Consider the following 22,769-nt stretch of genomic DNA (forward strand, 5'->3'; position numbering starts at 1 on the left):
GGGACCGGGGGTTAAAGGGGGCTTTAGCCCCCTTACGTTTTGTAAGAGATGATGATACAACCCCTTCTAAAATCACAATTTTCACTCAATATTTGTGTAATTTAATTTACAATTAAAAAAGAACCGTAATTTTTTTGTGTCCGAATTTAAAAAAAAAACTTTCTTTAATTCAAGTGAGTTTCGACATTTCCCTGGTTAAAACTACTACCAAATAATCCTTTACTCGTCCTCCCGCAAAGGAAATAAACACCCCTATTCCTGTCTAATGGGAAAGTTCTTAGTTTTATATGTCACAGTGAACAGCTGAACAGAATAAAAATAAATATTGTAAAATAAGAGATATACATATATTTATATGTGGGGCTGAAAAAAGCTAGATTCCTCGATCACCTGAAAGTCCATAGCAGTTTTAATGTGTAAGTGAGAAGGAAGGCTATGTTTTTTTCTTCCTTTTTACAGTTTTTATTTTTACTCTGGAACTGAATTATTTATTTAATTAATTAATTAATTTATTTATTTTTTGTATTCAGATAGAAAATTCGTTAACAAAAAAATAGTTTCATGAAAAGAATACACTGTAATAATATTTTACATTATTTTGTTTAAATATGATCGTATATAAAAAGTCAATTCGTGTGATTTACGTATAAAAGTCAAATTTAAAAGAATTTGGTAGTAAAAATTTCGAAAACTGAAAAATTTCGGAAAGTAGAATCTTTAAATTTCCATTTCTATTAAACTAATGGACATGAATTATTCAAAATTTGACATTTGAAGTAATGCTGTTAACCTAACATCGAATCATTTATAAATTTATTCATGCCCTGACCTGGATTTTTCGGTAAAGTTTTTACCTTATTAAAACGAAAATTCTCTTGCTAATGATACTGCTGTATCAGATTTTTGAAATACTTTAGAAATTATTAAATGTTAAATTTTCCTAAATTTGCAGTCAATTCTGCCAGCCTTTTAAACTTCCATTTCTGTCCAACTCATTGCCCAGTTTGTTCCAGATTTCCTAGTCTAAGGGGACTCTACCCCATGATCCGAATACCACTGAGAATAATTTACGCCAACGTTGTGGTTGATTCGAACCTCGTGCGGAATACTTATCGTCCAGCTAGGGCTGGGATTAGAACCCTGGTCACTTCTTTGGGAGGTGAGAGTTCTATCCTCAATCTAGTCCAAAAGCCGCGATAGCTCAAGGGATAGAGCGTTCAGCTTCCGATGAGGTGAACCAGGTTCGAATCCCAGTGATGGCTGGTCAATATGAATCCCGCACCCGGATGCGACTTTACACATTGTCGACTCCCGGGCACCTCCACTCGCCGCGGTTTTATTTGTCAACTGTTTCACCGCCTTATCTAGTAACCCTCACTCAGAGGCAACCCTACGCTCACCTCAATACAGCACTCGCAAAAGTCATAAATGAATCTTCGCGCTAATGGATATTTTTAAAAGTTGCTTGTTGAATTAAGTTAAAATTTTATCCTCGTTTAAGACTAGAAAAATTCAAATAACGAGAACAAAATACTTCGTCCTTCTTTAGAGAAAGAGGAAGAAAAATTTACATACACACAATTATTTCAGTTAATTACATACATATTTCGATTAAAAAAAATTTCAAATAGAAACTATTCTTGTAAATTAAATAAAAATCTGGAGTAATAAAATAGTCAATTATTCAGAATAATCAATTTCTTTTGAATATCTTAATTAATAAACAAAGTTTAAAAAAATAATTCCCTATATAAATCATCACATTATTAAGTGTACATATTTTTAAAGATAAAAGTATTAAAAAAAATTTACTCAGTTTGAAAAATAATTATTTTCATTTCCTTCATTTTTACCAGGTTTTATCAATTATTTCTATTTTGGAAAAAATATGTATTCTTCAAAATGCTTAACAATATCTTAAAAAAATTGCATATATTTTATACTGAACAACTTTTGATTGACAGTATTTTCTTCATAAGAGAGTCTTTAAAAAAATTTGAAAATATTTTCATTAAATTTGTTCAAATATTTTCTGTGAAATGCGTGCTATTAGGAAAACAAGGAGCAAAAATATTTTTAGTGAAGCCATGACATAAAGAAACAAATCTATGACATATTCACTACTATTTTCGTATAGTTAATTTATTTTTTATAACATCAAATCATATTTATTGAAACTTAAAGTTGTGGCTGCTTAACTTTCTTTAATGTTTCTTAAATCCGTCAGGGAAAATTCCGATATTTTCCATTTTTCTTGCTTCTATCACTATTATTTGTATATATCTGAAATTACTCACCGTCGTTTTAATTGTTTCCTAATTAATTTTATCATATATTTTGCTATATATATTTATCCTTTCATTCTATGCTTCATTAATTTCATAACATATCCATCTTGTAACTTTTTATTCATAATTTTATAACAACTTCAGCTTATTAGATTCTATAACTCAACAATTGGTCTATATATTTTAAAAATTTTTTTATTCAATTTTTGGGCTTCTAAATAAGATATGGAAAAAATACTATGAAAATTATTACATTTATTATCAATCTAAAATTCGGCCTTTTTTTCTTCCTAAGTGCGAAAACACATTTACTAACTTAAGGTAACGTAATTTAACACGATTCATCTATTTTAATAAGAAAGATTCAGAGAAAAGCAGGATCAGAAAAAGTGAGATATGTATTTTAATTTATATTCTACTTCAAAAATGAGACAAAAGAGACACAGAAAACTTTTCTGTTATTATTTAATAGTCTTCATTAGTCTTTAAAATTCCAAAAGAATTTTTCAGTTGCTGGAATCATATAATAGTCTCATTTGTAACAACTTGTTTTAATTTTTTTTTACACAATAGCTTTCATTGTATGCAATTTGCTTTAAAAGTTCAAATATTTATTCTTGGATTGTCATGCAGTCTGTGTGTCTTATCGATTAATTTTTTTTAGAAAAGTGTAAGTCCTCAGCCTTTCAACCCAATTGCTTTAAAACTACTTTCTTTATTTAAAGAAAATTATTAAATTTAAAATTTGTTAAGATTCTCTTATTTGACTCAATATCTTGTCTTTAATGAATCAGAAATAAATAAACAGATTGCCCTTATATTGTTATACAGTTATGATATGAGAATGTCAAAGTTGATGCTTACTGTTTACATTATATTTTTATTTTACAAATCATAAAAAGTTTTCTTTAATCAAAATTGTGTTCACCTCATAAATATACTTTAACTGCTACAAATTTTTCAGTCTTTGCTACCAAAGCTGTGGAGTAGGCTAATACGTATGAAGGAATTTATCGTTTGGGACATAACATTTACAAAAAAGTGTCAAATCTAAGTACAATTGTTTGGACGCAAATATTGTGGCACTGCAAATGGGAATCATTACATCAAATTTAATCATAGATATTAATGTCAGAAAAGTAAAAAAGAATAAATTCATGTATAAAGCTGACAGCAACAATCTCCTCATCATTACACGTATATAAAAAGAAAATGCTTAAAACTCATAAATTGTGTAATTACTTAAATTAAAGGTTCTAAAAACTAAACAATAAGGTACAAAACCATGCTGCATTATAGAATATTGTGTCCACATACTTGGTAAAGACACCATAAATTATTTGCAATAATTTTATAAAAATAATTAAAAAACTATACCCTACTCATATATCCTACACCCACAACAAAACTTTATCCTAAAAAGGAAATAAAAAAGTAAGAAATAAATATGTGTTTCAGGAAGTCCGAATAAGAGAGAATGATAATACACAAAAATTTTTAAAGCAGCTAAATTTATTCACACCTCATGTTCACTCATGCGTTTTTTAAATCGTATGTCGCAAGTGAAACATGCGCGAATTAATATTCGAAGATTTTCGCGAGAAAATTTGAAACCCGACTTGGCGAATGTAAGATTGGCGAATTTCAAAATACGGTGCCAAAGAAGTGCCCGGGAGTCGACAATGTGTAAAGTCGCCACCCGGATCGCATTTGTCTTAGTGCTCAAGTAAACTATTCTCAGTGGTAGACAGATAATTTCCTTGCCATCGGGTTAACCATGGGCAGTTATCGCGGTTTTTCTCTCCATGTAACGCAAATGAGGGTTAGTTACATCAAAAAGTAATCCACGAAATCTAGTTTCTGTCCAGGCTTGATCCAGGATAGTTCCCTTGTCTTCTGGGTTGGGTTCAGAATTACAAGGCTTCGGAGTTGAACATTCATGGTCGTAAACTCTGAATTGGATCGACTGTTCCTCGTCGGTTATAAATTAAAATAGAATGCTTGCGGCAAAGCTAACTTTAAACCATTATCAAAGCTACGACAGTCTATTTACATAACTTTCTAAAAGTTTTACTAATTTATCTCTAAATATGGTATTTAATTAAAATTTAAAATAACATACTTTATTATGTAACTCGTGTAAATAATAGCCAAATATAAATCAATAATCACTACGAACGTTTATTTTTTTATAAATTTTTTATAGTTTTTCCAGACGGACTTAGCTTTACATCTGCGCTTAGCTTCACACGGTCAACTATCCACATGTAATAGCAAACGTAACTTGTCGTCTATGACGTTAACGTGATTAAAATGAAATGATATGTGAAATAGAAACATGCTTCATTCAATCGAATGTCGCAGGTTAAAAAAGTCATATGTATGCGTAGTTAGAATGAGATAAAGTGATCAACATTTACTGTTAATTGTTTCTGCATCATATCTCATCGAAAGATGATTTTTGCCTTGAGTCCATAACATTACTTTGAAAAGTTTATACACTAAATGAGGCAATGGTAGACATGCCTGTTTTCGCGTTACTGCAAGTATACGGGCAAGAACCTGGTTTATTCTCAGACCATGTGATGAATAAATTAAGTGATAAGTTGCGTCAGACTGGCAACGTAAACCTAGAATTCATGACAAATTTACAGTTATTTTATTCGAACGTAATTTATGATTAATATTTTTTATTCTTTTTTTTTTTTTTTACCATACCATTAGAGAATAATCATGTAAGAAGAGCAGAGAATGAGAATAAACATTGGTATAGATCTACAATAACTCCTTTTTCAAATTTAAATTTCGATTTTCGCTCTCATATTTTGATATTTATTATGTATTTTGATTTTGGTTGCATATTTTGATTTACGTTATAAATTTTTATTCAAGTTTAATGTTTCGAATTATGATATACACAATGATTTTCATCGTATATTTCAATTTTTTCTTGCAAATTCGTACTCATCTGATATATTTTGGTTTACTAATAAGATTTGTATATTACTGATTCAGTTATAAGATTAACCTCCTACATTTAAATTTGCCTTTGTGCATTAAGATTTTCAAGGTATATTTTAACTTACTTCCTATTTTGATTACAGCTATGATTTCCCAGATGAAAATAAACTGCAGATTTTTTTATAAATGCAGTTTGCAGATTGCAGTAATTCGGCCGATTCCGTTATAGAATTTTTTAAGTTGTAGAATTACAAAATTATTGCTATTTGTAAATTGCTGTAATTTTATAATGGTACAAACCTCAAAAATTCTACAGTAAATATGCCGTTATATTAACCCCAAAAATTCTGTAATAAATATTTAGTTGCATTGACATTTGAGTTAGTTTATGGTTGTGTTTTGTCAAATGAATCGTGGAATGTGGCTTAATTAGTTTATTTGGTGGTATCCTCTATCGTGCAAGATGGGAAATACCAAGCGTCTTTGGATTAAACAGTTCTGCGGTGTACCACAGCTCTGCGCTGTGGTGCTATGTGGGAATGAGAGTTTTCTATTCTGTTAGTCCAGGGTAACCAAACTGAGAGATCAGGGCTCTGTAAACTCTTCAATGTAAGAAATGTTGTCTTCAATGTAAGAAACATTGTGTTCATGTAAGAAATGTTGTGGTGTCAACGTTGAAATTCGAACCTTCCTTCAAACAGTCATAAATTTGATAGATTAGCCCTCTTGCCTATAGTGTGTACCCAATCGCAAGGAATTAAGTGGCTTCATAAAATAGGTCTAGTTGACTTGGATAAAATTCAGGTTGTTTAAGCATATTAGGTGAAAACAATCAATAAACGATTTTTCTCACAGTTTGAATACCGTCTTTTTTATGTCTATTAGATTGTTTTCGTTGAATATGGTTACATAAAAATTCAATAAATTGCTAACAGTTAAATAAATTGTCAACAGTTAAAGAAATTGCTAACAACTGTACTAATATCAATTAAATAAATTATTATTTTAGAAAAATCTAACAGTGTAGTAAGGAAACGTCAATCTTTTTTTAAATTTTTAGAAAGAATTTTAGAAACAAGCAGTTCTTTAAATCTTATGCTTATTTTTTGTTCAATTGAAAACACTATAAACCAATTTTTTTTAAAACAAAGTTATATGTTCAATTTAAAAGGGTTTATTATATTTAAAATGATCTAAATTTTCTTGAGACAAATTTCAAAAACAGACTGAAATTTATAAATGTGTGAAGAAAAGGTTTATCAATAAAGCAAAAGAAAAAAAAATGTGAATAATGAATTAATTTCAAATTCAATTTTACAAACGCTTTTTGAAGTTGTTTGAAATCCAAACAAATAAATTTAATTTACTTCGATTAGACAAAGTGATAAGACTAATTTTAGTTTTAAAATATTTCTAGTTTAGTATGAATTCGAATAAAAAAAACTTATTAAGTATTTAGCAATAGTTTATAGTATTTAGCAATATATAATGCATTAGTAATAGTATTTAGTAATGGTAGTAATTTATTATTTACTTGAATATTGTTTTCATCATAACTTTGTGTAAAAGTAATTTTTTAAGTCAACAACGAATAAATAATTAATAAATTAATTGAAGCAACGTCAGTTATAAAATTACTTAAATACAGAAACGTTTAAATACCTTATCTTAAGCAGATCAAAAAATTATTAAATTGAGTAAAAATCTTATTTAAAAATTTTCGATGCTTCAAAATTATAAAATAATTACAATTAGGTCAAGCATTTATTTTGTGAATTGTTTTATTAATATGGTTAGAGTATGTAATCTCTGTCCTTAATATACATGTTCAGAATACTTAACGAGAATTATTACCTCCAAAGAATTATTAGAATTACAAGAATCTCATCCTCGAAGAATTATTAACGAGGAATTTCTGTAGTGTTTTTTGCAGATACATCCGAGAATATACTTCTAAAATAATGGTTGTATAATTACTTCAAATTTATTGCTGTATAACCACGGATTTAAAGTTCCATTGCTTTTTTAAATTTATAATTTTAAAGTGACTTCACATAAACTGCAGTAATTGTGTAGACAATAGCCAGACATTTTTTTGGAATAAATTACTGAAATATTACTTGATATTATCTTTAAAATTGAAATATTTTAACAGAGGACTGTAGTCAATCCTTAGTTGACTGCAGTCATTCTACAGTTGACTGTAGAATAACTTCAAAAATATTTCAATTCAGTAGAAAAACTGCAGTTTATTTTAAGCTGGGCTATCTCGTAATTGGGTATAATATGAAAAAAACACAACTACTTCGATTTAGTAGGAACAACATATGACGCAATGCTAAACGAATGGAATTTAGTTGTTGTTTATTTAGTTATTGTTATTAGTAGTTGTTGTTATTTGTTTTAGTTGTTGTTGTTTATTTAGTTGTATTTAGTTTCAATATATGCAATAAAAGTTGTATTTAGTTTATAATGCAATAAAATCTGGCGAGCAGCTATTTAAACGATCGAACACTTCGTTTGTTTATTTGTGGCTTGAAGTTAGGCTCGCAGAAAATGCCGTTCATGGGTTAAATTTAGTAGGAACAACACAACCTGTGACGTAGGCTATATTATACCCAATTTACCTTTGTATATTAAGATTTACTTTGGAATTGATTTATCGTTGTGTATTATGAGTTTTCTCGTATATTTTGATTTGAAGTTTTCATTCATAAACTTTTATAATTTTTCATGAATTTTTTTTCTTGGCACAATCTTTATTTTAGTGGTTCATACAGATAAATTGCATTAATTAATAGGTTAGAGAAGGAATTAAAAAATATTGGCTTAAAATATTTGAATATGAGTGGCCAAATTAAAAGAGTTTTAGAAACAGAAAGCCATAAAAGCTTTCATACAAAGAAAGGCTTAATATTGAAGAAATTTTTCTTTTAAAAAGCATACCAATTATTATCGTTTTAATATTAATAAATGTAAATATAAATGAATGACAGCTTAGCTTAGTTCCATTAATGCTTTAATTATGTTAGACTGGCAACAAAATTTTCAGAATTCAGCAATGATAGGGCTTTTCTTTCATTTTAGACAAGATCAGATTTTTAGAACGAATGAAAAACTAATTAGATCGTAAAAAACAACATGGATTCGGTCAATTATCTTACGATGCTACTTATTTATTTATGAGGAAATGGCAACGCTAGTGGCGGTCGCCAGTAAATAATGGATGTCTTTTTGGTGACATATCATTTTGACGACGAAATTACATCGGCCATTTAGAACTGCATATTCTTGATACATGTTGTTGAAAATCATGTATAATTACGGTGACATTGCTTTTGCAATTTACGTTTAAGAATTATTTTGGGATGTATTAAAGATTTTGATTTTTGTTTTATTTTATAACAACGTAGAATGATTGTTAGATTGCTTGTGTAATATAAGATTTAGTTGTTTGTATTTTTGAATTTAATATCAGAAAATGAAAATGAAGAATGTTACTTTAAATTGTTTTTGTTATTACATAAAAGTTAATGACATTTTTCGGGTAATTGAGCTGTTTTTATGCAGAGTTCGAACATGTTATTTTAATATTACGGAAAAAAAACATAGTGAATGCTTCATGAATTAGGAATGAAAAAATAAATTTTTTCTTTCGGTTTTATTGTAAATAAATAAATAATTGATTTTAATGCATTATTTAAAATAAGGAACAAGTTTCAAATTAGATTCGTTCTATAGATTGCTTTTTCTGTTTAAATGTAAGCAAACACTACATTTACAAATAAAATAGCTTTTAAATTTATGCAACTTTAAGACTATAGCTGTTAAAAAATTAATAATTTAATATTCTTTAAGACTTGGATGCTAATGGGTTTGTTGACATATGCATTTGATATAAGAATAAAGAATGAAAAAGAAGCCTGAAATTATGACATGATTTAATCGTCAATTCTTTTGTTGACTTAATGGAAGATTATACAGAAAGGGTAATAATAATAATAATAATAATAATAATAATAATAATAATAATAATAATAATAATAATAATAATAATAATAATAATAATAATAATAATAATAATAATAATAATAATAATAATAATAATAATAATAATAATAATAATAATAATAATAATAATAATAATAATAATAATAATAATAATAATAATAATAATAATAATAATAATAATAATAATAATCGCCGAGGTGGCCGAGTGGTTAGCGTGCCTGACTGCGGAGCCGATGGTTGCGGGTTCGAATCCCGTTCAGAGAATGGATGTTTCTTTCTCTCTCTCTGTGTTCTATGTCATTCTCTTTTGTGTGTGTGATAGTGTGAATGTGACCTGCCCTATAAACGGGTTTGTGGTTGTGTGACGAGGGCGACGCTGCTCCAGCGGTGCCCACTGGGTAACGAGAAGAGAGTAGCAGTTCGGGCATAAATGAGGCCAATGGGTCAATGTCCCAAGTGCCCGCCATTAAAAAAATAAAAATAATAATAATAATAATGATGATGATTATGATAATAATATTATAATAATAATAGTATATTGATTAAACGGGATGGTCGAAAGATGCTTACTCCCCGATAAGCAAATAACAAGGATAATCCAATTTATTCAAACTTTAATGAAAAAACTATAGAAAATATAAAATTATTTTATAATAAAAGATTATTGGTTTATTTAGTTCAAAAGAAATAGAATTGCAACGAATCCAATAAGAAGAATTCGGTTTTCCTACAAATTTCAACAGCCGAAACCCGCACATCTCTCTCTCTTCTTATTTGAATCTTCCCAGATAATCCACAACCTGTGTAATCCGATCCCGATTAATCGAGAGTCTACTAAATAATAACGATAATTTTATTTTGAGAGCTTAAAGATTTTGCTATTGTTTAGAAATCATGTAATATTAATAGGATATTAATGTCTTATTTTGATTTAGAAAACGTTTAATCTTTTGCGGTCGTACTAAATTTAAACAAACAAACATTTAAACATATCATACTTGTCAGAATTAATTTTCATTTGGCCAACATAATATACGGAATAATGAGGAAAAAAAGTAATTGGGTACTTGCACTTTAAAAAGAAGAAGATCAGGTATACCCACACATGTGACCTATGACGTCAGCACTGGTTGATCGTTTATAAGCAAAATGGCGTCTTAAAGAAGAGCTAAGTTTCTCCACATAAGTTAGAATCTTAATTAATGTGAAGTTAATTAAATACTGTGCCGTGTCACTCATCGAATTTATTGAAATATAATCCTTCCTCTCCAACGCCTTTTGCTTTACATAGATTTATTATTTCTTTGTGTACTTTAATGTAACCGTGATATATCTTTGCTTTGTGTCTCTGGCAACTTCTATGCATAATTAGTTTGTTTATGTTCCACGTGGTTTCATGCCTGTGTTTGTGTTAATTAAGAAATATATAGTGAAAGAATTGAAATCTTTGTGAAAGAATCTTTCTGTAAGAATATAGAATGCATCATTTAAGAGAATTGATGCTTGAGGGGCTCAGCTTACTCGAAATAGAATGGAAAGAACAGTTGTTAACGTAAACAAATGCCCCGTTTTGACAACCAATCAGGATCGAGATACCCACACTACGTCACTTGCAGGTACCACATTCTTTTTTAATAAGGAAATACGATATTACACTAAAACACAATCTGCAAAATAGTATCAGTGTGGTTCTTTACGGTGGTCGATGAGAGAAGACGGATGACCGTGATGAAATTGTTGTTGTTTCTAATGCTACTTGCCACATGGGCAAGCCTGCTTGATGAAATCGAACAAACATAAGGCAGAGAGTGCGTTCCTTGTTTTTCAGTGGCACCATCCTATGGCCAAGAATTCGTCCTCAGTCACACACACGTCACAGCCCGTTTTATAGGGCGGACCCATTCACACAACCATTCATTCATCCACAGATCGTAATTTTGACCTGAATCAGAGAATGATCGATCTCCAATCCAGTACCCCCAGATGTATTGATTTGTTATGGGAACATGGAGGACTTTGCGACTCGACATATTTAACGTGTATCAGTCACCATTTACTACACGGGGAGTCTTCGGCCGGCGGGGTTCGAATCCATGAACTCTCGGACATGGGCCCAGCTCCCCCGTGATGAAATAAATATAATAAGTTAACTTGAGAGAAATGATGAGCAAAATAATATTCAATTTAGAAAAAAGCATAACAAAACGCCTAAAAAAATACAAATGTAGATTAAAAATCGTATTTTTCAATTTAAATGTTTAAAATTATGATACGGTAATACATTTCTTGGTATTTCAAAGAATAAATCAAAGGAAGAAAAATATGCAAATGTCTATTGATTGACATTATTCGAAGTTCATTCCGAAGTAATGTCCTGGTTTCGAAAATTGTTTATCAATTAAGGACGATAACAGTCTAAATTGTTTTTCAGATAAAGCAATAGTCCAATACAAATAAGCAGAGTATTTATAATCTCGATTATCGCTTTAAGAAACAAGAATATTCAATTATTGATTAAACATCCATTTGGTAAAAATTTTATGTTTAAAGAGCATTTAAAGCTTTTGCAAAGTAAATTGGTTATTTTTAAAAAAAAGTGTTTTACCGATTTTAAGACGTAAGTATTATAGCGGTCATAAATCTTCCGTTTTGTTTTTATAATCCATTAACAATATCAAAGAATTTTACTTCAGCGAATGGCAACATTGGTAATATTTCTAAGATTTGTCGTGTTTAGAACGGTTATTTTGTTCTTTTGCAAATGTTTTTTTCCCGTTATTTCCTTTAGGTATAAAACAATGCATCACTTTTAAGTTCTGTATTATGATTAAAATTCTTCATATCCGATTTTGTGTAACTTATTGTTTCAACCATTTTAAAAACAGTCACCATTTTGAATTATTTTAATTGCAATGTCTCTGGTTCTCAAGATAGTTAGAGGATAAAGAGTTAGGATGCAGTTTATGCGCATTCTTTCCAAAAAATACGTCATAATAAGTTATTGATAATAAAACGAAAAGAAATTTAGAACTACTTTTTCAAGCGGACTAAAAAAGAAGAACACAGTTTTATTTTTATCAGACAAAAAAGGAAAAATGCTATGCGCATAATTTTTAAAAACATAGAAGGTATTTTAAGAGAAGATAGAAGAGAATTAAAAAAGTGATGTTTTCTACATTTTTTGTTCTTGATATGGAAAAATTTATCTATTTTCTCATTATAAGTCCATTTGAAATACGTAGCTCTTAAAATTTTTATCTGCTGACAGGCCTGTGTAGGGGTTAAGGAGCTGCCCATGATCAGAAAGGTTCTGGGTTGGAATCCCGGGCAAGGCATGGATGTTCTTCCCTTCTCTGTACTACCTGCGGGTGCAACGTTGACCCACCTAATATGGTGCCCTTGAAAGAGTGACCAACAAATCTGCACTTCATTTGCCTGTATGATGCCCAGGTGTGTCATTCTAAGAAAAGGTGGGCATTGGAATTTTTTTTTAAAAATCTTATTTAATATTTTTCTTTTTTTAAATTAGAGTCTGTAGTTTGACTTACATCGGAAAGAGGCCCAAATTTCGAATGATGATAAATATTATTTGCGCCTTTAAGAAAATAATTGTAATTTGAATTGACAAAAGAAACCAGTTCAGCAGCCTAGCTATTCCGAAAGCTGTCAAAATTTTGATTTACAATAATTTCTATTTGGCAATAAACCTGATTTTAGCAGTTAGGAAACCATTGTAAAATTGCATTGTCATTCAGCTCTGTAATCCAGTTAAAGTTGAAGAGTAATAGATAGTCAGAAAGTGGTCAAAATGTTGATTGACGCAAAAGTTTATTGTTCGCTGAAGTTGTTGGTATCGGTCTATCAACTGGTGATGCTTTAGTGATATATTTAGCTTGTTGTGGTCAGAAAACAATTGAAAATTGTACTGTCATGTAGCATAGAACTCCACTAAAAATTGGAGCCAGAAAATTGACAGAATTTTGCCAGAAAAGCCAGAAAATGGACAAAATTTTGATAGAGGGAGGTAAATTTAACTGGTAGCTGTCAAGAAATGTATTTACTTTAACGATTATTATTATTTTATTTCAATATAATGTATAGACTTCTAGCAAGGAGAGGGATTTTTAATTCGAACTTTATAGTTGGCCAAGAAATGGTCTGAATTTCGATAGATGATAAACTTCAGTTGACCACAAATTATGTTTGCAGCAGTCAGAAATTAATTGAAACTTGCATTCATTTCAGTTAAAAATTGATTTTCTCGAAAAGTGGTCGAAATTTTTACTTAGCGATAATATGATTTTAAATATTATTTGCAGTGCTAAAAAAAAAAAAAATTGAAACTTATGATGTCATCTAGCACAAGACTTCAATGGAAATTTTAGTACCAGTTTTACTTAGTTTTGAACAATGCATTTCTTTTGGTGGCAATATCGCATTAATTTATTTTGTATTGATCAGGAAAAGAAAGCAACATTATTGTGTCTTACAGCACAAAGTTTCAGTTAAAATCAGAGTGCTCTAGCTACTCATAAAGTGTCTGGAATTTTTATTAACGATAAATATCCTTTAATAGCAATAACGTGATATATTCAGCTTAGGGTGATCAGGAAACGGTTAAAACTTACATTGTTACTGCACACGGATTTACGCTGGAGATTTAAGTGTTCTTCACGTTCTAGAACTCTATCTTAATGGTTCGGGGAGGGTGACCTCAAATATGCTAATTAATAAGAGCAGTCAATGTTTTAAGTTACGAAATCAGACACAAAAACGTACATTCTCTGAGTAAACAGTCTTTTTTTCGATAGATTCGGATTTCCGACTCCCATAATATAGGAGGCAACCACCAACCTGGGAAATATGGTCCTCATAAAATCGGTCAGGACAGCGATTCAAACTTTGGACCCCTTAATGTTAATTTTACTTTTTGCATATTTCGTGAGCGAATTGAAAAATTTTTGCACGCAATTATAAAACTCGTTTATCCAAAGATAATTCAATGCAAAAAATAAATTTGAGTAAATATTTATTATTTTATTTTACAATAGTGGAAAAGATTTTGATTTGTAAGGTATGCAATTTCTTTACATTATTTTAAGCCATGTAAATTTCCATGGCAAAATACAAAATTGGTGCGAAGTTGGTCGAATAGTTTCTGAAAAATCAAATTTTAAAGATGTCGCATATTTAAAATTTGATTTCTCAGGAACTATTCAAGCGATTCTGCTCAAATTTTGCATTTCGTCATGTAAACAGTCTGTTTCGTCATGTTACATAATTTAAAATGATGCAAAAATTTAAAATGATTCAAAACTTTTTGAACTATTATTAAAAAATAATTAAAAATAGTAATTAAGAATAGTAAATATTTACTAAAATTTATTCTTTTGTATGAAAATATCTTTGGATGAACAAATTTAATAATTGTGTGCAAAATTTTTTCAATTCGTTTAAAAAGTTCGCGAGATACGACGAAGTACGCAAAAAATAAAATTATCATTAAGGGGTCTAAACTTTGGATCGCTCTCCTGACCAAACTATGGGGACCATATATCCCAGTTTGTGGTTATCTGAATCCGTTAAGGTATGCTTAATTAGAGAAATTATGTTTATGTGTCTGATTTTGTAACTTAAAATATCGTCTGCACTAATTAATTAGCATGTTGAGGTTTATCCTTTCAGACTATTAAGATTGAGTCCTGAAGCGTGAAGATCCGATCAGTAGATCAAAAGTTATTCAGAATGGCCCATTTTTTTGGCGCACTGTGCGTGAAAGCGTTTCAAAACGTCCTAAATAAAAAGATTATTATATTACTGAAACAAAAAGACATATGTTATCTGTTCTTAACTTTTTTAATTGGTAACTATTGTGCTGGCTGGTTACATTTAATTGATACCATTTTGTTTATAATGAAGTGCATAATTTCTTTCTTAATTTGTAAAGGAATTTTTAATTTTTTCATAATTAGTATTATAGAGGGGAATCAACGTTTCGTTCAATAGAATGGACTTAATTTTAAAATTTTATTTACTAACGATAGGTTAATATATTTATTTGTACTTAATTTTGTTCGTTTGAAAGAACAAAGCGCTATATATGCTTTAAAAAAAAAAAAAAAATTAATGGCTTCATATTTTGGCACAAATTTTGCACTAGTAGCCTGCTCGGGGAAATTAAGATTTTTTTTTCTCCCAAGTATCTATACATTCTTAATTTGAAAGTCTCTATTCAAACTCTAAGAACTCCCCAAAGAATTCTCTTTTTAAGAACTCAGCAAAAACTTCACAACTCTATTTAGGGGAGAAAGTACGTTTTATTTAAGACGGAAAAAAAAGAAAGAACTTTTTAATCAACCGCGGTAATCAAGACAGAGATAAAAAAAAAAAAAAAAAAAAGGTGGGAAGAAAGAATTTTTTGAGGACTTCATCAGTTAAGATATTCCTAAGTCATTAAGAGAAATCAGATGGTTCAGATAGCTGAAAGGCAAGTGAAAATGCTGATTTCGAAGTTATAAAAAATTTCCCTTTTTCTTAAATACTTGGAATATAAAGAAAGATAAAAAAGAATACAGACCTCTGATAACTAACAAAAGAAATAAGAATTCTATTTTTTTTCAAGCGAGAAAAAAGACAAACGATTTTCGAGTGTGTTTTACGTCTTCGTTCCACTACACGCTGTTTTTCCCCTTTTTCCTCCAACGAAACGTATTAAAACTTTCACCACTGGTCTTTAAATAAAACGCCTTCTCTTCACTTCACTTCTGTTCTTCTCACAAAAGCAGACGATGGAAAGAAAAGCGTGGCTAGTTTCTTTCGTAAAGCCTGTTTAATTACGCAACTTTAATCAAGCGTATTTCGAAGGTGGATTGCGTTTATCTGTTTTTGAAACCGATCGCTTGCCGAAGAGAACACAAACACACGCATATACATATCACGATTAAAAGGACATGAGGATATAAAGAACGCTTCCCTCCTCTCCCCTTCCATAGACTTCTTTTTTTTTCGGAAACTCTTTATATTCTTTATTTTCTTCCCTCAAGAAAAACACACAAAAGAATTAGTGAAAAAATACGAAACTACCCCAAGCTATTCTGATTTTTTTTCCACTTCTTCATTCTTTAAAAATAATTTTTTTCTCTCTTCTTCCCTAGAGACAGGGAGATTTAATTTATGCAGAAAGTTGTTTTTACTTTTACACCTGAAAACGGTAAATTCATTTTCCTAGACTCAAAATATTTGCATATCTGAAAATTAATGTTTGAAATTTTGTGTGTTGTGGAAAGTTATAGAAGAAGAAAAAAAAAGTTCGCGCATTAGCAATCACGGAAGGTGAATTTTCTTTCAAAATGATAATTCATTTTTTTCTTATTTTTTAAGTCAAAAGGAGTTACAAGTTTCAAACCTGAAAGAATATTTTTTTTTTTTTAAAAAAAAAGTAAATTTATTCCATAATTCTTATTTTGGCTAATCAGAGTTTTCTATTAAAGACTGAGTATTCATCATTTAATGTATTCAATCTGACTGTTATTATAAATGAGAAGAAAAACATAAAATTTGCAAGTTCTGAAAGTTGCTTAATAATAACAGTTCCTTTAATTTTAAATTTTGTAAATTTTATCTCGTCATAGTCTAGATCAGAGAAGGGCAATTTTTTTCGTCTGTGGAACCCTTAGTGATCGGAACCCTGGAACTCACAAAATAAATTTCGTTTGCAATTGTGAATATATTAATTAACGAAACACTATTAATTATTTTGAAAACATGTAATGATCTAATTTTTTTTAATTATTTTGAAAATATTTAGTAAATGATACCGTTTTATCATACCGTTTTATAAATATTAGTCTTAAAATTGGGTTTTATGTCAGACAGTTGAATTCACAGGTCTGGAGCGGTGTCAAGTCTATTTCTTAATTTGATTTTAATGCATGCATTAACTGAAAAAGATTGAGTTAAAATATTGTTTCCATTAAAATGAAAACGGAAAATGAGGAAACTAAACCTTTTGAAAAAGGTTATCAGAGGAACATGCTTTCTTAACTGTTTGCAATAGAAGAATTTCGTTATTTTTATTCGACGCGAAATAGAAAATTAATTTTTTAATAAATGCATATCCTTTTCATCATTCGCTTATTATTATTAGAAAAAACACTGCTTTTAAATTCATTTCTTAACAAGCAGTGTCCCGCAGTGAACTGATCGTTAAGACATGGTTCCCAGCAGATCACCGAAGTTAAGCATCACTGGCTGCGGTCAGTGTGCGGGTGGTTGACCACTTGGATCAGTCTGCGTAGGGACCGAGGATGTGCGGCATGGATCCTCGTTAAACTGTTCTACCGTAAAGTGCTCGACTTCGAGTGCAGGTCGTCGGGCTACCGAAGCGGGGGTGCCCTCCCCTCTGCAGAGGACAAAAATTGTGATGGCATGTCTTCGGATCATCCTCAGGGATGCTTCTCAGACCGTCACCAATAGCCCATTGTGCAGCTCTAGTGCGACGTAAATGAACTACAACTACAATAACTTAGCAAGCAGTTCAATTAAATATTTTCATAAAGATAACGTAAATATTAAATAAATAATGAATATATTAATTGGATCTCAATTTAATTACAGATTTTGAAAACCATAACAGGTTAAAAAAAAATTTCCAACTCTCGGAACCCTTGAGACCATTCCACGGAGCCCTAATGTTCCATGGAACACTATTTGGGAACCGCTGGTCTAGATTCGTAATGAAGAACGACAGTATAACAGATAACAGGATTTGTGATAGCACGACGAGAAAAATAAACGTGAACTCAATATGTTTTTTTTTTCAATTTTTTATGATTCGCGATCGCAACGAACTATAGGGGGCGTTGTTGTATGAGACGCTTACCTGCGATTTCCATATGAACCGTCATTCAGTTACTCTGGAGACGTCGTTAATGTAGCGTGTAGCATTGCAACGTTCCTTCTTTAATGTGGCTTATTAAATTTAAAAAAGAAAAATGCTTGATATTCTTTCTTATGCAAACGAAAACAAAATGGTATCTCTTTTTATTAGAGAAGGAATATCCAAAACACATCGGAAAAATATTTGTACATTAACAGAAAGAAATATGTATATTCTTATAAGAGTTAAAACCTAAAGCCCGAGAAATAGTATTACTAAATTTAATGATATAACATGAAAGGCCCATTTAAACTTTACATTCTATAGTTTTAAGAATCATATTAGTTCAAAAATTAAAATGAACAAAAAGTATACATAAGCCTCATAATTTTATGAAATTTAATTTTGTAAACGTTTTTTGACAATAATTTTTATCAAAAAATTTCAAGTTTCAATAAAAATCATTATTTAGAAACTAAGAAACGTAAAATAAAGAATGCTGACGAAACAAAAACAAAAAAAAAAAAACAATTCTTTTTTGTCGCCATTTTTAGTGCTACGAATATTCGTCTTTGGGATTTGCCAAAAACAAAACAAGATGCAATTTTATTTTTTCAGGAGGGAAATATTTTACCGAAAAAACGAAAATGTACCAATTCCCACAACATAAAACTTTATCTTGGCAAACGTACGTTTTGGAAATGTTATTTCATTTGGAATCTTATTCATCAGAGTTCATATGGCGATATGATTGTTTTGAATCTATGCTAAACTCTATATCGGCTCATTTTCCACCGAAATCCAATTAACTATTTTGATTTTAAATAAAGTGTTTTATTTTATGAACTGTCGCAAAAATTTTAAGTGTAGATAGGCGGCACTTAAAAACTGCCAAATCTGTAGCGGCGGTGGCGTTAATACGTCGTAAGTACCGAATTTTTATTCCATACTTTTCTGAATCATATTATTTCAAACATTGGAATATACAAGAAGTATACATAAACACATAATGTTATACCATTTAATTTTTCAAAAGTATTTTGAGAACAATTTTTATCAAAAAATTATAAACTAAAAAACGGAAAATAAAGAATTCTTAGGATAAAAAAAAACGATTTTAAGAATTATTAACATTGAAATAAAAACTTTCATATTGTTTCTTTTTTTATTATTCTTATAGTTCTTAATCAGACGTAAAAAACCATTCTGTAGAGAACCATCATCAAATGAAAAAAAAATATTTACAAGCAAATTTTTTATTGTAAAAATCATTGCACTTACCTGATTTATGATTCCCGGAGAATTCCAAAATGATAAGTTCCTTGTTTGAAAACTTTATTCTCAAATAATAGATACATAGTTTATACCTTCATTACTTTTAGATAACATACTACACAGCAAAATTTTATAATTGATATGAATTTGAATATGTAGCTAAAAACAGAATAGCTGAATTCTAGTTGAACTTATTCTTTCAAAATTAAAAAAAACTTACCAAGAAAACGATTTAAATTAATTAAGAATCAGCACAAATGGCACTATTTCAAGTAACTTGGATAATTTTTTATTGTTGTTTTCCGAATTATATGGATACAGAAATATATACTATTCTATAACGAAGAAGAATATGCTATAACTATTACAATTCTGTATGTTCTGAATTCATATTTATTCACTGGAATGACGAAAGCAATGTTGACTTCACTTTAATTCGTAATGAATTGAAGACAGAAGAAATGCATTTTACCTTAATACACACATCTGTAACAGTATCCGAAATCGGAAGTCATCAGTTGCAAGTTTGTTGATAATAGAAATAAAAAATTATTGAGGAATTTTTCTTCAAATGTTTGGCGTGTTCTGTTCCTGAAAGATTTACTAATATTCTGGAGATTTTTTTCAAGTTCTTCGGCCTTTTCCTTAGGAAAATTTTGTTTCTTATTTGCTGCTAAAAAATGGCGTCTGATTCAGTCAATGACTTTGATGGAACTAAATGAAAACGTGATAAATTAATGTCCGATATTTACAGGCTCCCGCTAGACGGCGTACTCGAGCATTGCGATCGCGAATTGCTCTGTACACGGGGCAGAAATTAGCATTAATAGGCCATGAAACGATGAATATCGAGATTACACTTGCAAGTCAAATACGCGCAAATTTATTTCCATAGTAATACATTAAAAACCTATCAAGTAAAGATTGCCTTTTATGCATTTTTATTATTCTTATTAAAATTCAAGACAAATGAAATGATCAGAAATAATATTTGAGTAAAAATCGTCATTTGGAAAATCTCAACTGAGGAAGGTGGGCATAGAAAATATTAAACTTGTCGGACAGTGGAAAGAAAGAGTTGAAAGATGATTATTTGAAACATCTTCAAGTTCCAACATGTAATCCAACAATTATTGATGCTCTGTACTCCCACCTTCCTTAATTGTGATTTGTTTTCTCCCCCACACTTTAATATTCATTTACGGTACCCAACGCGCATACTTTTTATCTTATTTTCATTTCTGATAAGTACTTTAAAAATATTTTTCAAGATTGATTTTTGTGATTTTTATTTAGAATAAATTATCTCGACAAATTGGCAATTTTTAAAGAAGTTTTTATCTTTTAAATAGTTTAAGCTATTTATCCGTTCTGAAACGAAGATAACTTTTTACTATAACATGACATAACTGGTTTAAAATTATAGCTATATCCCGATGGTTAAATCGTGTCTTTTCTATTTTCGTTGACAAAAGAGCTTTGAAAAACAAAATTACACTTTTAAGCAGAATTTTCCTTAAACATATTTTTCATACTTGTTTCATTATTTTGTATCAATTTAGCTCAAAATAAGTAAAAAAAAAATTATATTTTGTATTTTAATAATTTATGGTTATGATGTACAGCATCGGATGCAAGTGTCTCTTTTTACGTCAAAAGTGAAATTTTCAAATAAATGATTGTTCAAATGCTCACCTATTTCTAGTTATTTATACTTTAAGGAAACAATAATTCATCATTGAAATTTCCTTAATTTGCAAAATAAATTATTGATAAATTGTAGAATACGAATGAAAAAAAACATTTTTTTTTCAAACTACCTTTTGTATTTTTATATTTTAGTACAAATATAATTCCTATAATCTAACAGATTTCTTAGAAACTATTAGGCTGTTTTTTCTAATTAAAAAATTCCAAAAAATATTTTTACTTGCAATTAGATCTTCAGAAATATATAGATACATAAGAGGAACAGAGGTTATTGGTGTCCTATTTGTTCCAAAGGCTTATGGAGAATTTTAATAAAATATCCATTCTTATAAGAGGAATAATTTTGAGAATCGACTTTTCAAAATATCAGCTATTTCATTAGTTTTCATATATTATATTTGGAACTCGTAGGCTAAAATGTTAATCTAATATGTTAATATATAATGTTAAAGATTAAAATAAAGTTACAATATTTTGATCTATAATGATGCTAATCTGTAATTTTAAAGAAGCCTTAAAATCATTTAACGATTTTAAGAAAAATTGCGTAGAATAAGAATACATGATTTATCATAATTGTGTATGCCTTCTTCTAACAAGGGAAACTAGGGAAGTGTGACTCGCCAATTTTGAAATAAACTAGTGGTATGTATGCCTTATGAGGAATAATTTTAGGGGGCAACATTCGTTTCGGCCCATAGAAGGTCCTATGAGAGATTAAAAATAATTCAATATATGGAAAAATCGGTATTTTATAACTTCAGTGCAGACTATTAGTTATTGTAATTGTCTCATACTCCGATTAATTTTGTGGTACTTTCATGTACTAGTTATATAATGCACATTGATTGTCAAAATTGATTTCGAAAATTTTATATATCTGTAGTTTTTCAGAAAAACCTGTTAGGCTAATTTAAAAATAAAAAAAATTACATCAAATTTTTAAATTTTTTTTTCTAAAAAACTTTCCAAATGAATTGGAGTATGTAATTGCAAATCAATTAATAAATTAATAATTAATTAATAATTAATTAATTTTCTGATTAATTTATTAATTAGCAAATCAGTTAATTATCCAATTAATTACAAACTAATTGGATTATGTGACAATTACAATAACTAATAGTCTGCATTGAAGTAATAAAAGACCGATTTTTCTATATATTGAATTATTTTTAATCTCTCACAGGACCTTCTATGGGCCGAAACGAATGTTGCCCCCTAAAATTATTCTTCATAAGGCATACATCCCACTAGTTAATTTCAAAATTGGCGAGTCACACTTCCCTAGTTTCCCTTGTAAGTCTATATCTACCTAACCTAAGTCTATATCTACTAGAACCTAAGTCTATATCTTATTTAATATAAAGTTAACAATTCTTTTGAGAATTATGAAAATTTCTGATTTTTTACCCAATTCCTCTCATTTAGAATACGTTCTTAGTGGTTCAACAAATTGTTTTTTAAACATAAATTATATTAAGTTTCTTAACATTATTAAGTGGTTAATTATTATTTTCGTTTTAACCCACAACGCTCCACTGGTGGAGCGACAGTCACACAGGAATTGTAAGAATTATATATGTTACTGTATTCCCTATAGTGTTTCCCTAAATCACAATCTTCCCTCAAAGGTTGTCCCAAAA

The sequence above is a fragment of the Parasteatoda tepidariorum genome, chromosome 10 (assembly GCF_982258835.1).
Source record: "Parasteatoda tepidariorum strain Cologne lab strain chromosome 10, Ptep-v5.0, whole genome shotgun sequence".
NCBI lineage: Eukaryota > Metazoa > Arthropoda > Arachnida > Araneae > Theridiidae > Parasteatoda > Parasteatoda tepidariorum.